At 38.0% G+C, this 13,311-nt stretch overlaps 2 protein-coding genes and 1 pseudogene across 9 annotated transcripts in view; 2 read left to right on the top strand and 1 right to left on the bottom strand.

Moving 5' to 3' along the window:
- The window catches only part of LOC125779268 (uncharacterized), a 465,548-nt gene that overhangs the window by 189,964 nt on the left and 262,273 nt on the right, over positions 1-13,311 (bottom strand). The window lies entirely within an intron of this gene.
- The window catches only part of LOC125779281 (myosin-13-like), a 279,252-nt gene that overhangs the window by 94,514 nt on the left and 171,427 nt on the right, over positions 1-13,311 (top strand). The window lies entirely within an intron of this gene.
- LOC125779387 (NADH-ubiquinone oxidoreductase chain 5-like) lies at positions 1,675-5,667 on the top strand (annotated as a pseudogene).

The raw sequence follows: 13,311 nt of genomic DNA on the forward strand, positions 1-13,311 counted from the left end.
CATATTTTTTTGGATTTGATGTTATTTCTTATGGTCTTATTTTATTGAGACTTTGAATTTATGCACTTATGATCAGTGCTAGTGAGTCTGTTTATAAGTATAATAATTATAAAAATTTATTTTTATTTAATGTTTTGATTTTGTTGATTTTTTTGGTGTTAACTTTTAGAAGAATGAATTTGTTTATATTTTATTTATTTTTTGAAAGAAGATTAATTACTACTTTATTTTTAATTTTGGGTTAGGGGGTATCAGCCAGGGCGTCTTCAAGCTGGGGTTTATCTTTTATTTTATACATTGTTGGTTTCTTTACCTATGTTGGTTGGAATTTTTTATTTGTATAACAATTTAAATACAATGAATTTTTATTTATTGAGTAATTATATATTTAATTATGATCTGTTATATTTATCTTTAATTTTAGCTTTTTTAGTTAAAATGCCTATATTTTTAGTTCATTTGTGGCTTCTTTAAGGCCCCTGTTGAAGCTTCGGTTTCAGGGTCAATAATTTTAGCTGGGATTATACTGAAGTTAGGGGGTTACGGTTTATTGCGAGTTTTCTCTTTTTTGCAGTTAAGAGGTATTAAATATAATTATGTGTGAGTTAGAATTAGATTGGTGGGAGGAGTTTTAATTAGTTTGGTTTGTTTACGTCAAACTGATTTAAAGGCTTTAATTGCTTATTCATCAGTTGCTCATATAGGAATTGTTTTAGGGGGTTTAATAACTTTAACTTATTGAGGTCTTTGTGGTTCTTATACTTTAATAATTGCTCATGGGCTATGTTCATCTGGATTATTTTGTTTAGCTAATATTACATATGAACGATTGGGGAGTCGAAGTTTATTAATCAATAAGGGTTTATTAAATTTTATGCCGTCAATAACTTTATGGTGATTTTTGTTAAGAGCTTGTAATATAGCTGCACCACCTTCTTTAAATTTATTGGGGGAAATTTCTTTATTAAATAGAATTGTAAGTTGATCTTGGGTTACTATAATTTCTTTATCTTTATTATCTTTTTTTAGTGCTGCTTATACTTTGTATTTATATGCTTATAGTCAACATGGAAAGATTTTTTCAGGGGTTTATTCATTTAGAGGGGGTAAGATTCGTGAATTTTTTTTATTATTTCTTCATTGATTTCCTTTAAATCTATTGATTTTAAAGAGAGATATTTGTTTATTTTGACTTTAGATCTAAATAGTTTATTTAAAATATTGATTTGTGGTGTCAATGAAATGAGGTTTATCATTTTAGATCGAGTTGTAGAATTAGATTTTCAATTTTAATAACTATTAGAATTAGTTTTTTTACTTCTAGATTAGTGTTTTTATTAAATGATTATTCTTTATTTTTAGAGTGAGAAGTTGCCAGTTTAAATTCAACTAGAATTGTAATAACTTTTTTGTTTGATTGAATGAGATTACTATTTATATCTTTTGTTTTGTTAATTGCTTCTTTAGTAATTTATTATAGAAAGGAATATATGAGAGGAGACACAAATATTAATTGTTTTATTATATTAGTTTTAATATTTGTGTTATCAATAATATTATTAAATATTAGTCCTATTTTAATTAGAATTTTATTAGGTTGAGACGGCCTGGGGTTGGTGTCTTATTATTTAGTTATTTATTTTCAAAATGTTAAGTCTTATAATGCTGGAATACTTACTGCGCTGTCTAATCGGATTGGAGATGTGGCTTTTTTATTGGCAATTGCTTGAATATTAAATTATGGAAGTTGAAATTATGTTTTTTATTTAGAAAGCATGAAGAATAGCGTTGAAATAGAAATTATTGGAGCATTAATTATGTTAGCTGCTATAACTAAAAGAGCTCAGATTCCTTTTTCTTCTTGGTTGCCCGCTGCTATAGCGGCTCCTACGCCTGTATCAGCTTTAGTCCATTCTTCAACCTTGGTAACTGCTGGGGTTTATTTATTAATTCGATTTAATGTTTTATTAAGAAGTAGATGGTTGGGAGATTTATTATTGTTGCTTTCTGGGGTAACCATATTTATGGCAGGATTAGGGGCTAATTTTGAATTTGACTTAAAGAAGATTAGTGCTCTTTCTACATTAAGACAATTAGGTCTTATAATAAGAATTTTATCTATAGAGTTTTATAAGCTTGCTTTTTTTCATCTATTAACTCATGCTTTATTTAAGGCACTATTGTTTATGTGTGCTGGAGCTATTATTCATAATATAAATAATTCTCAGGACATTCGCTTGATGGGAGGATTGGGTTTGTATATACCTTTGACTTCTGGGTGTTTTAATGTAGCTAATTTGGCTTTATGTGGTATACCTTTTTTAGCTGGGTTTTATTCTAAGGATTTGATTTTAGAAGTTGTTTCGTTAAGTTATATTAATATATTTTCTTTTTTTCTTTATTTTTTTTCTACTGGGTTAACTGTTTGTTATTCTTTTCGGCTGGTCTATTACACTATAACCGGAGAATTAAACTGTGGTTCTTTAAATATGTTGAGAGATGAGGGCTGAGTTATACTGCGAGGTATAAGTGGTTTATTAGTAATGAGATTTGTTGGAGGTAGTATATTGAGTTGATTAATTTTAATTTGTTTACCTAGTTATTTAAAATTATTAACTTTATTTGTTTGTGTAGTAGGAGGTGTATTGGGGTATTTAATTTCTAATGTTTCTTTATTTTATTTTAATAAGTCTTTACATAATTATTTAGTGAGTTATTTTTCTGGTTCTATGTGGTTTATACCCCATATTTCGACTTACGGTATTATTGACTATCCTTTAATATTAGGAATAAGAGTGTGCAAGTCTTTTGATCAGGGTTGGTCAGAATTTTTAGGGGGTCAAAATTTATACAGTGAATTAGTTAGATATTCTCAGTATGTGTCTGTTATACACAATAATAACTTAAAGATTTGTCTTTTATTATTTGTTTTTTTTTTTTTTTTGCGGGTGAGGGGGTGGAAAATGCCTTCCGCATCATCAGTGCTGTCGTCACAGCAGTGGTATGTGCCACTTGCAAGTCACTAAAAACCCCCCCTATAAGGAACCGTCGCCCACCCTGGAACCGCTTTTGCATTACTTCAGGGTGGCGTTCCATTTTTCTCATTGAGAGATTTACATCTGCGCACCTGCGTCCAGGTCCCGCTTTTAGCTGCGTAGCAAGAGTGCAGCGAATTTCTTCATAATCCCCCAGTTTGCTTCACTCTGCAACATGACGCTGACTACATTGTCCGCGTTTATTGGGCCAACCAGGTTCTCTACGGCGGTGCGTTCTCCTTGCCAGTGCACACATTCGAAGAATGTGTGTTCAGCGTCGTCTTCTGTCGCGTCGTTGTATGGGCATGACGGCTCTTCGACTTTTCCCATTCTGTGGAGGTACTTTTTGAAGTACCCGTGCCCGGATAACAGCTGGGTTGTGTAAAAATCTACCTCTCCGAATTTTCGCCCTGTCCATGAGACTAGATCTTTTATAAGCCTGGCCGTCCATCTGCCGCGACTTTCGGTGTCCCATCTCTGTTGCCATGTTATTATTGTTTCTTTCTTTATTTGTTCTATTGCTCTCTTGTTGTTATCGGATGACTGCTTTAGCTCCCACAGCTTTTTCCTTTCGTATGCTAGAAGGTCAATTGGGGCATTTCCGCTTATAACTAAAATTGCCTCGCCGGACACTGTTCGGTAGGCTGATGCAACTCTGAGGGCTGCAGTGCGGTGCACTCTGGCCGCTACCTTACGCCGGTTTTCCTTTTTGAGCGTATCTGCCCATATCTCAGCTCCGTATAATAAAACGCTGATTGTTGTCGACATTACGAGTTTTCTTTTTTCTTGGCTAGGGCCTCCTACGTTGAGAAGTGATCTTCGCTACCTTTCCTACGGCGTGCTGGATTTGTACCCAGAAGGTTAGTCTGGGGTCCAGTCTTACGCCCAGGTAGTTAACTGCTTTTTTTGTCCTAAGAATATCCGTAGTCGTGTGCATGCTTATCTCGAGAGGTATGTGCTTGTTTGTTAGCAGCAGTAGCTCTGTTTTCTCCGTAGCGAGCTGGAGGCTGTGTGAGTCGAGCCAAGCTTGCGTCCGTATCATGACCTGGTTCAGCTTTCCTCGCGCTTCTTCCGTATCCCTTGCTGTGATTACTGCTGCGATGTCGTCCCCGTAGCCTATTAAATATGAGTCATCTGGCATTTCTAATTTTAATATAGCGTCATAGCTGATGTTCCACAAGTCTGGTCCGAGGATGGATCCTTGTGCTGCTCCTGACGTAACCGCTATCTGTCGTGACCCTTCTTTAGTTTCGTACAGCAGTTTCCTGTTGCTAAGGTAGCTCCGCAACACGGCCCTGAGGTAGTCGGGTACTTTAAAGCTTTTCTCGAGAGCGTCGATCATATCTACCCATCTAGCGCTGTTGAAGGCGTTTCGGACATCTAGAGTCGCCAGCAACACTATTCTCTTGTCTTTATGCCATCTACGCTATGCGGCTTCTACGCTTTCAATGACGCATTTTCTTGCTCCTATGGTTGATCTGCCGGGTCTGAAGCCATATTGCCTAGGGGACAGTCCTCCTGCTTCGTTGATGGCCGTTTCAAGTCTGGGTTGAAGCAGGGTTTCATATAGCTTTCCCGCTGTATCAAGCATACATAATGGGCGGTTTGCTGATGGCGAATTGGGGTCTCCTTTTCCCTTGCTGATTAGCATCAGCAGTTGCTTTTTCCACGGTTCAGGGAATATTCCGGCTTCAAGGCAGGCGTTGTACATGTTCAGTAGTACTACCGGGCGCTCTGCAGCGATTATTTTAAGAATTTCGGATGGGATCCCGTCCGGTCCGGGTGCTTTGTTGGCCTTTAGCTTGGCAGTGGCTAGTTGCAGCTCTTCGAGGGTAAACTGGGGGATTTGCGTCGATCCTAGAATGTATTCTGGGTCACTAGCCCTTGTTTCGTGTGTGGGGAATAGTGCGTTCACAATGTTATCCATTTTCCATTTTCGCAGCGGTTAGGTTAGGTGGCTTTGCTCGAGCGCCGAGTTTCTTCATCACTATTTTGTACCCGAGTCCCCAGGGGTTTCTGTTTATATCCTCGCGTAGTTCCTCCCATTTTTTCTTTTTACTATCGTTGATGGCTTGCTTCAGCTCCTTTTTTGCTAATTTGTATTGGTCAGCTTCTTGAGTTGCGGCTCCTCTACGCCTGGATCTCGTGTAGGATCTGCGAAGGCGGAAGCATGTTCGTGGGAGGCCTTGGGCATTGCTTTTTGACAAGCTCTTGTTATATTCAGCATTGTGTGCTCGACAGTTTTTCTTGCAATTGTGGGGGAGTTGCTAGATGGGTTTTGGTCGTCTAATGCGGAGATTAATTTCGAAGTATCTAGTTTCGCGACGTTCCACTTTCGTTTTCTAGTTGTTTTCCTGTGCTGGTCAGCGTTTGTTCCCGTGTCGATCATAAATGAGATGTAGTGATGATCGCTGCCAGTGTAATCCTCCAGGACTTTCCAGTTCTTTATTAAGCCTGCCATGCGTTCTGTTGTTAGGGTAACGTCTGGTGTGGTTTCCTCGCATCCCGGACTTCTAAACGTGGTTGCGTTCCCCGTATTGTGCACTACTAGTCCTAATTGCGCAGCCATTTCTAGAATGCGCTTTCCTCTCGAGTCCGTGTTTGGCAAACCCCACTCTACCGCTCTGGAATTTAGGTCTCCGGCGATAATCAGTTGACCTTCTATAGACCTGGCTGTGTCCTCTATGTTGTCGAGCTTTTCTTGGAATTCCTGTATACTATCGCTTGGCGTCAAGTAGCAGCTAATTACTGTAAAAAGGTCGCATTTGGCCCAGACGAAGCCGTTGCCGATCCCATTGTTTGCAGTGCTGATATTACTCTCTGGTGGTACCCGAATAGCGGCGGTTGAGCTGCTATCTTCTAGCCAGGTACCTCTCTCTTTCTTTTTGTATTGCTCGCTTATGATGATCATCTCGTAGTCGCTCTCCGTCACCATTTGCGAGAGTAGTGTGTCGGCGGCCTTGCATCTATGCATGTTGACCTGTAGGATATTCATTTGCCTCGGGATGTGATCGGTTTTCTCATGTTTGGCCTCTTTGCAAAGGCAGCATGAAGGAAGCTTGTCGCATTCTTTCAATTAATGACCTGGTTGGCCGCATTTAATGCAAACGCCTTGTCCTTTTCTATCGGGCCCTTTACAGTCCCAGGTTAAGTGTCCTGGTCCAAAGCAGCGGAAACATCTTTTGGGGGTTTCTTTCAGCCGCAGCCTGCAGCTAACCCAGCCAATTTTAATGCGTGCCTGTCGCATTAGTGCATCAACTCTATCCTGGTCCAGCGTTACATATGCCCTTACTTGCTCTCTTGTGTTTGGAGCTGTTATGTTAATCGCCAAGCCTTCGGTGGGGTCCTGTAGAGCTTCTTTGACAGCCCCTGCTACTTCATCTTTTGTTGTCAGCGCGTCGAGGTCGCTGATTTCTATAGTAACTTTAGTTTTAAGGTCGGCTACCGTTGCAGTCTCTTTCAGAGTGGACCTAAGTGCCTCACAGAAGCTGGCCTTTGTGGGCTGTCCCTTTTCTAGCACTAATAATAGGGCCCCGGCTCTTGTTTTGCGGATCCCTTTGATTTTGACTTCTGCTTCTTTGAGATCTACCTTGCTACGGATATTCTTTAGGACTTCGGCGTAACTATTTCCTTCCGCAGGTTTTATTATAACGGCCTCTGTTTGTCGTTTTGGCCTATTATTTCCTTTCTGACTTGCGGCCATGCTGTTGACTTGTTGCCTCTTCTTAGGCCATTCTTCACTCGCTCCTTCGTTTACGTGGGTTTTCCTGACTTTTTTAGGCAAAACTTTTTGCCACTGGCCATCGTTTTCGTGACGTGGACGCACTGTTTCTCGCAGCTCCACAGGGCTTGTCGCACGCCGCTTCGATGTTGCTGACTCGGGGGTCGTGATACGTCTGTTTAGATGTGACCGCCTTTTCTCGGTTTCTGCAGTGAGCCAATTTCTGCGATAGCTCTTGATGACGTCGAAAGTTCGTCTAGTTGTGCCGCTCCGTTCTTTACGTCCATGCTAACGTTCTTTTGCTTTGCCATCGCCAATTTCATTTTTTGCACTATCCCTTTGCACTTTTCAAGGGATTCTTCTTCTGCTCGTCTCATTTGGGTGATGTATTCCTGTTTCGGCGAGCTCTGAATTCCGTCTTTTGTGGCTGCTGGGGTGCTCTTCCCTTCTCCTTGTCTTGCCGGTGCTGCTTGTGTGGCCGGCGTCTCCCTTGAGTCTGTCTTTTCATCAGTCTTGTCTGTCTGCTTTGGAGTAGTGCTGAGTATAGGGGATCTGAGTATCCTGCTGCTCCTGCGGAAGACCGTTCCGTATTCCTCGTCTTGTCCGTCTTTGTTTTGTTGTTCCTTCTGCTGGTCTTTATGTTGTTGTTGTTGTTGTGGTGTATTCATTTTTTTCTGATGGGTCTCCTCTTCAAGCCGCTATCTCCGCACGTTGTAGCAGTTGCCCTTTATGAACCCCTATGCAAGCAGGGAGGCCACGCAAGGGTTGACACAAGTCCTTATGGGAGCTTATGTTCCGAGCCAGGTTCGGGCACGAATCAGGAGTTCGTCTCAATTGAACCTGTACGGCCAAAGAAATTATGGCGACGTGCATTGAACGTACTTGAAGACCTGCCATGGTTTTAACGAGACGGAGGTGAGAGCAGTATTAGCCTGCCAGCCATTTCGGTAAGATGTCACTCTTATCTACTGAGGTGACAGAATACTGCCCTCTCCAGCCCTTTGTCGATCTAATCCGTTTCGGTTTTCCAGTACGCCATAATCAGAATCTTACTGGGCTCAATTCTGATGGGCTCTTGCCCAGGGTTTTCCGTCGTTTTCTGTGCACATTTGGTGCTGGTCGCTGTATCCCTCGTCGCTTTGTTGCCTCCCTCTCGTGGGTAGGTTCTCCCTCGGTGCAGCCCCGGTGGGGGTTGTGGACGCTTAATTAAAGGCGGCATCTTCTCGCCTCTTCGCGGGAGGTTCATAGGGCGCGTGAGGCGTTTTGAGCCAAGTCCTCCTCTCCTGCAGCTCTTGGTCGGGAACTGCGTATTACTATTCGCAGCTGACCTACTTAGCGTAGGCCGTCCACTATCCGCCACCTGTGACCCCGGTAGTAGCCTGAGCTCAGCCTTACCAAGAGCCTAGAGCATAGCACTGAAGATGTTAAGGTAATTGAATAATTCTTAGATGTAGTGTATTATATTTAGTAATTTATAAAAATAGAAAATTTTATTTTTACAATGAAAATGTAATGTTTTTATTAAACTATATAAACAGAAGTACAAATGGAGTTTAACCATTAAAAGATAAAAGTTAGCAGCTTTTTCTTGAACGTCATACTTCCTTAATTGGAGAGCGGTCTCAGTTCTATCATTAACAGTGATAAGCCTCTTTTTGACTTCAATTAATAATTAATTTTATTAGAATAAGGGCATAAAATGCCTAAGATTAGGTCGAAACTAATTGCAATAAATCGCTTCATATTCTGAGTTATAAGGTAGATTGATATTTCAATACTTTTTGAATGCAAATCAAATGTTATAATTAACTACAACCCTAATTTGATCAATTTAATATTCCTTGGTTTCACTCATGATATAGTCCAATAATTAAGATACAACAATTCTTGTTGTAGTTCATATGATGATGTTAGAAATTGAAATAATTAAAATTATAAGTAAAATAAGGTCAATTTCTACATCAAAAATAATTGTGATTAAAAAAAATCGAAGGGAAAAAGGTAGTCGTGAAGAAGATTTGGGGTCAAATCCGCATTCAAAGGGAGAACATTTTTCACGATCTGTTAGTGCTTTTTTTGATAAAGTAGAGGCTAGTGTTATAACTACACTGCACTATAGCCGAAATTGCGATTTTAGCGGCAAAAAGTCAATTTTTCAAATTTAAATTTTTGCAATTATTTTGATGGTGTTCAATACCCAACATATTGCTAAGAAAAAATTAAAAAAAAAATACTGTTGGCAACCCTGTTTAAGTACAAACAGCTGGTAATGTTTACAAATTTTTTAGTACGTGTTAATACAAGTGAAGCAGCAAAATTTTTATAAAATTAAAAAATGTTTTTTAATAATATATTCTTGTAAAAAAACTTTGTAAATATGAGTTCTATTACTCGAGGTGAGTAATTTTACTATATACAAATATAGTTTGCTAAATGTTTTTATTTCGTACTTATTTTGGTGGTTTTTTGTATGTATTTTTTTGTGAAATTGTGAAGAGTTTTATCGTTTTTCGTGGAGTAAAACTAAAAATGTTTTGAAGTGTCATTGGAACTATTTACATGTGATTGTTTGTAGAAAACTCAAGTTTTATGTCATGGTAAAAGTGTATGCATTTGACTGCTAATAAATGAATTTTTAATACTTTTGTAGAAACACTCAGGTTCAAAAATTCTGAACTATTTGAGTTTTGGTTGAGAAACAACAGGAATGTTTCGAATTACATAAAAGGAAAGATTTCATACGAAATTGACAGTGAATTAAGTAAATTGATATGTACTAATGCTCGGAACTTTTCTAATTTTATTAAACTTAAATGGAATAAACAATCCAGAAATGAGAATTTTCTCGCACGGACCTTTTAGCATCTATTACTGGTATAAATATTGATTTTTTGAAACATTTACACATAATCTTAATTGCTCTCTCCTCTGAATTTGAAATTGATGCTCAAAGGTTTCGTGATTATTGCATTAAAACCAGTGAAATATTTTTCCAAAACTATGAATGGTACTCTGTGTCTGCCATAATACACAAAATATTAGTGCATTCGTCACAAATAATTGAGGCTTCAGTAGTACCCGTAGGTGTCCTGGCAGAAAATGCATCTGAGGCGCGAAACAAATTTTATAAAAAAGATCGAACTGGTCACGCTCGAAAGGATTCAAGAGTGCACAACATACTTGACATGTATCATAGAGCTATGGATAGCTCTGACCCATATATTTCAAGTTTATGTTTGCAAGAACGTACAAATAGTTCAAAAAAACTTCCTTTTCCTCGAGAAGTCATTGATCTTTTTAAAATGCCTGAATTGCCACCAGAATTGTTATTACCTTCAACATCTCAAGAAGCCTCCAGCTGCAATTATAGTTATGATTCCGATGTAAGCTTAGAGTCGATAAATAATTAATTAATTAATTTTTTATTATTATAATTATTCATTGGAATTAGAAGCGGCTGAAAATGAAGATTAAGATTAATCAATAAGCATTTACAACTTCTTTAAAATTATAAATTTATGAATTAAAAAATAAATTAATTTCTTGGTAGCATTCAATATTTTTTTAATAGTGGGCGCGGGCCGCCCATTTTTTCTAAAGCTTTTTTTGTCAGAAGAAGTCCGTTTTCAAAATTTGATGAAGCCGGCGTTTTGGTAAGTATTTTTGGCGACAATTTGGGTTTTGGGTATAGGAAAAAGAGGGCGTGGACCGTTCAATTTTTTCTCAAGTTGCTTTTTTGTACCAGGAAGTACGTTTTGCCACTACTTTGAAAAAAGGGGGCGTGGCCCGCCCATTTTGTTCTCAAATCGATTTTTTTATCATTAGAAGTCTACACACCAAATTTGGTGAAGCTGGCTTGCCAGGAAGTATTTTTTGCCGCTAAAATCCCAATTTCGGCCATAGTGCACTGGTGATGATAATTAGAATTGATGCTATAATAGTAATTGAAAAAATTATCTATACTACTAATTAGTAGACCTTATGATTGGAAGTCAAACATACTTATATACTATATAGATAAAAATTAATTATCCTCCTCATCAATAAATTGAAATATAAAGTAATAATCAGACGATATCAACAAAATGTCAGTATCATGCAGCTGCTTCAAATCCAAAGTGGTGAGTTTTAGAAAAGTGGTTGTTTAAACGTCGAATTAAACATACTAGAAGAAATGTTGTTCCGATTAATACATGAATTCCGTGAAATCCTGTTGCTATGAAAAAGATAGAGCCATAAACTGAATCTGCAATGATAAATTGAACGGCTAAAGTTCCAGGTCGAATAATATTACTAATTGTTTCAATGCACACTATAAATGGTATAAGAACTGCAGGGGTTCCTTGAGGGACTAGGTGGGCGAATATATGTTGTGTGTGATTGATTCATTCATAAAGTATGAAACATAATCATAGGGGTAGAGCCAGTGTAAGTGTAAGCGTTAAGTGGCTTATTCTTGTAAAAATATAAGGAAATAGTCCTATAAAATTATTAAACAAAATTAATGAAAATAGAGAGACAAAAATAAAAGTTGATCCTGAATGTCCTGATGGGCCAAGAAGAGTTTTAAATTCCTTATGAAGTGTAAGAAGAATTGAATTTCAAAAAATATATCATCGTGAAGGTATTAATAAGTAGGCAGAAGGAATTAGAAGAAGACCTAAAAATGTTATTATTAAATTTAATGATAAATTGAAAATACTTGATGAAGGGTCGAATACAGAGAATAGATTTGTTATCATTTTCAGTTTAAAGAAGTTGTTGAATACTTGCTTGAAATTTCTGATTTAGGTGTTTTATGAATTACAGAGTAATAATTTATTATACTGAGCAAGATTGAAAGGATAATGTTGAAAATCTGGCAACCACGAATGGTTATAGTTTTCCCCTTACAACAACAACGTTTTTCGGTTACGTTTAAGATTCTTGTAATCCATTTTGTTAGTTCTTAATAAACCACAGTTGTGAACGGTCGTATGAACTTTAAAGAAAGTCTTTTATTTATTCCGGCTCCCTGCGATAAAAGTAAGTCCTCCAACAGGTTATGGGCCCAGGACCTACGTCGGAATTAAATAAAAACAATATAAAAGCAATTAGGTTTCGCGTGTGTCGCGTAAAGTGTTCGTCATTTTTAAAAGGTACAATATGAGTTCGTTATACCAAATAGAGAAGTTGGATGATACCAACTATGACACGTGGTGTATTCAAATGCAATGTGTTTTGGTGCACGCGGATATTTGGGCTGTGGTTAGTGGTGTTTTTGCTAAACCAGAAGATGCGCTATTGTTGGCCAAGTGGAAAGTCGAGAACGAGAAGGCTTTGGCAACAATTATGTTAAGTGTGAAACCATCACAATTAGGGTACGTAAAGAACTGTACCAGTGCGTTAGAAGCGTGGAATAAGTTAAAAAATGTGTATAAGCCCAGTGGTCCAATTCGAAAAGTTCGCTTATATAAACGGTTACTCAGCCTCAGTATGTCTGAAGGTGTGTCTATGGTTCAACACATACAAGAGTTTGTCAGTGTGTCAGACAAGCTAGCTGAGCTAGACATAAAGTTAAGCGATGAGCTGCTGGTGATCATTCTATTATCCAGTTTGTCTAGAAATTTCGAGAATTTCGTCATTGCGATGGAGACGCGTGATTCATTCCCAACGTTTGAAGTAATAAAAGTGAAGCTATTGGAAGAGTACGACAGACAGTGTCAGAAGGAGAAAGAAAACATCGAAGTTGTCAGTCAGCAAGCTTTTCTCGCACATTCCAATAGGGAAAATAATACATCGAAGAAACAGTTCAGCGGAAAGTGTTTTAATTGTGGCAAGCGTGGGCATATGGCCTCAAAATGTAAAGTGCCGAAAAAGGACAAAACACCGGTCATAATGAGAAGTGTTCATTTGCAGTGCTAGCGGCGACAGATGTGTCGGGTTTTCAAAGATCATCGTAGTGCATTGACAGTGGTGCGTCCACACACATATGCAGTGAGCGAAGTATGTTTGTTTCTCTCAGTCAATGTAAAGAGAGAGTGATGCTAGCATCGGACAATTACGTAAACGCGGTAGGTGTAGGAATAGTCGAAATACAGGCAAAGTGCAAAATATATTTAAAAGACGTGTTATATGTGCCGACTATGGCGGGGAATTTCATATCGGTTGGAAAAGCAATTGCCAATGGTGTAACTATTTGTTTTGAAAGTGACTGTGCGATAATAAGAAATCAAAAATCCAAGGTTGTGTTAAAAGCTCCAAAGAGAAATAATTTATATATATTTGACTGTAAGAGTGAGCATTCTTGTTTCAGTGTAGCAGAAGAGAATGTTATGACTTGGCATAAACGCTACGGACACTTGAATTTTTCAAGCCTAAGAGAGCTGTCTAATAAGAAAATGGTGAATGGGTTAGATTTAAAAAATGTACCAAAAACCATAAACTGTGACGTGTGTATGAAAACAAAAATAAGCTCAAAGCCGTTTCCAGAAAACAGTGGGCATAGTTCGGTGAATTTGTTAGACATAATTCATTCTGATGTATGTGGGCCTATGCCAAAAGTGTCTCTAGGTG

Source organism: Bactrocera dorsalis, chromosome 6, assembly GCF_023373825.1.
Source record: "Bactrocera dorsalis isolate Fly_Bdor chromosome 6, ASM2337382v1, whole genome shotgun sequence".
Classification (NCBI taxonomy): Eukaryota; Metazoa; Arthropoda; class Insecta; order Diptera; family Tephritidae; genus Bactrocera; species Bactrocera dorsalis.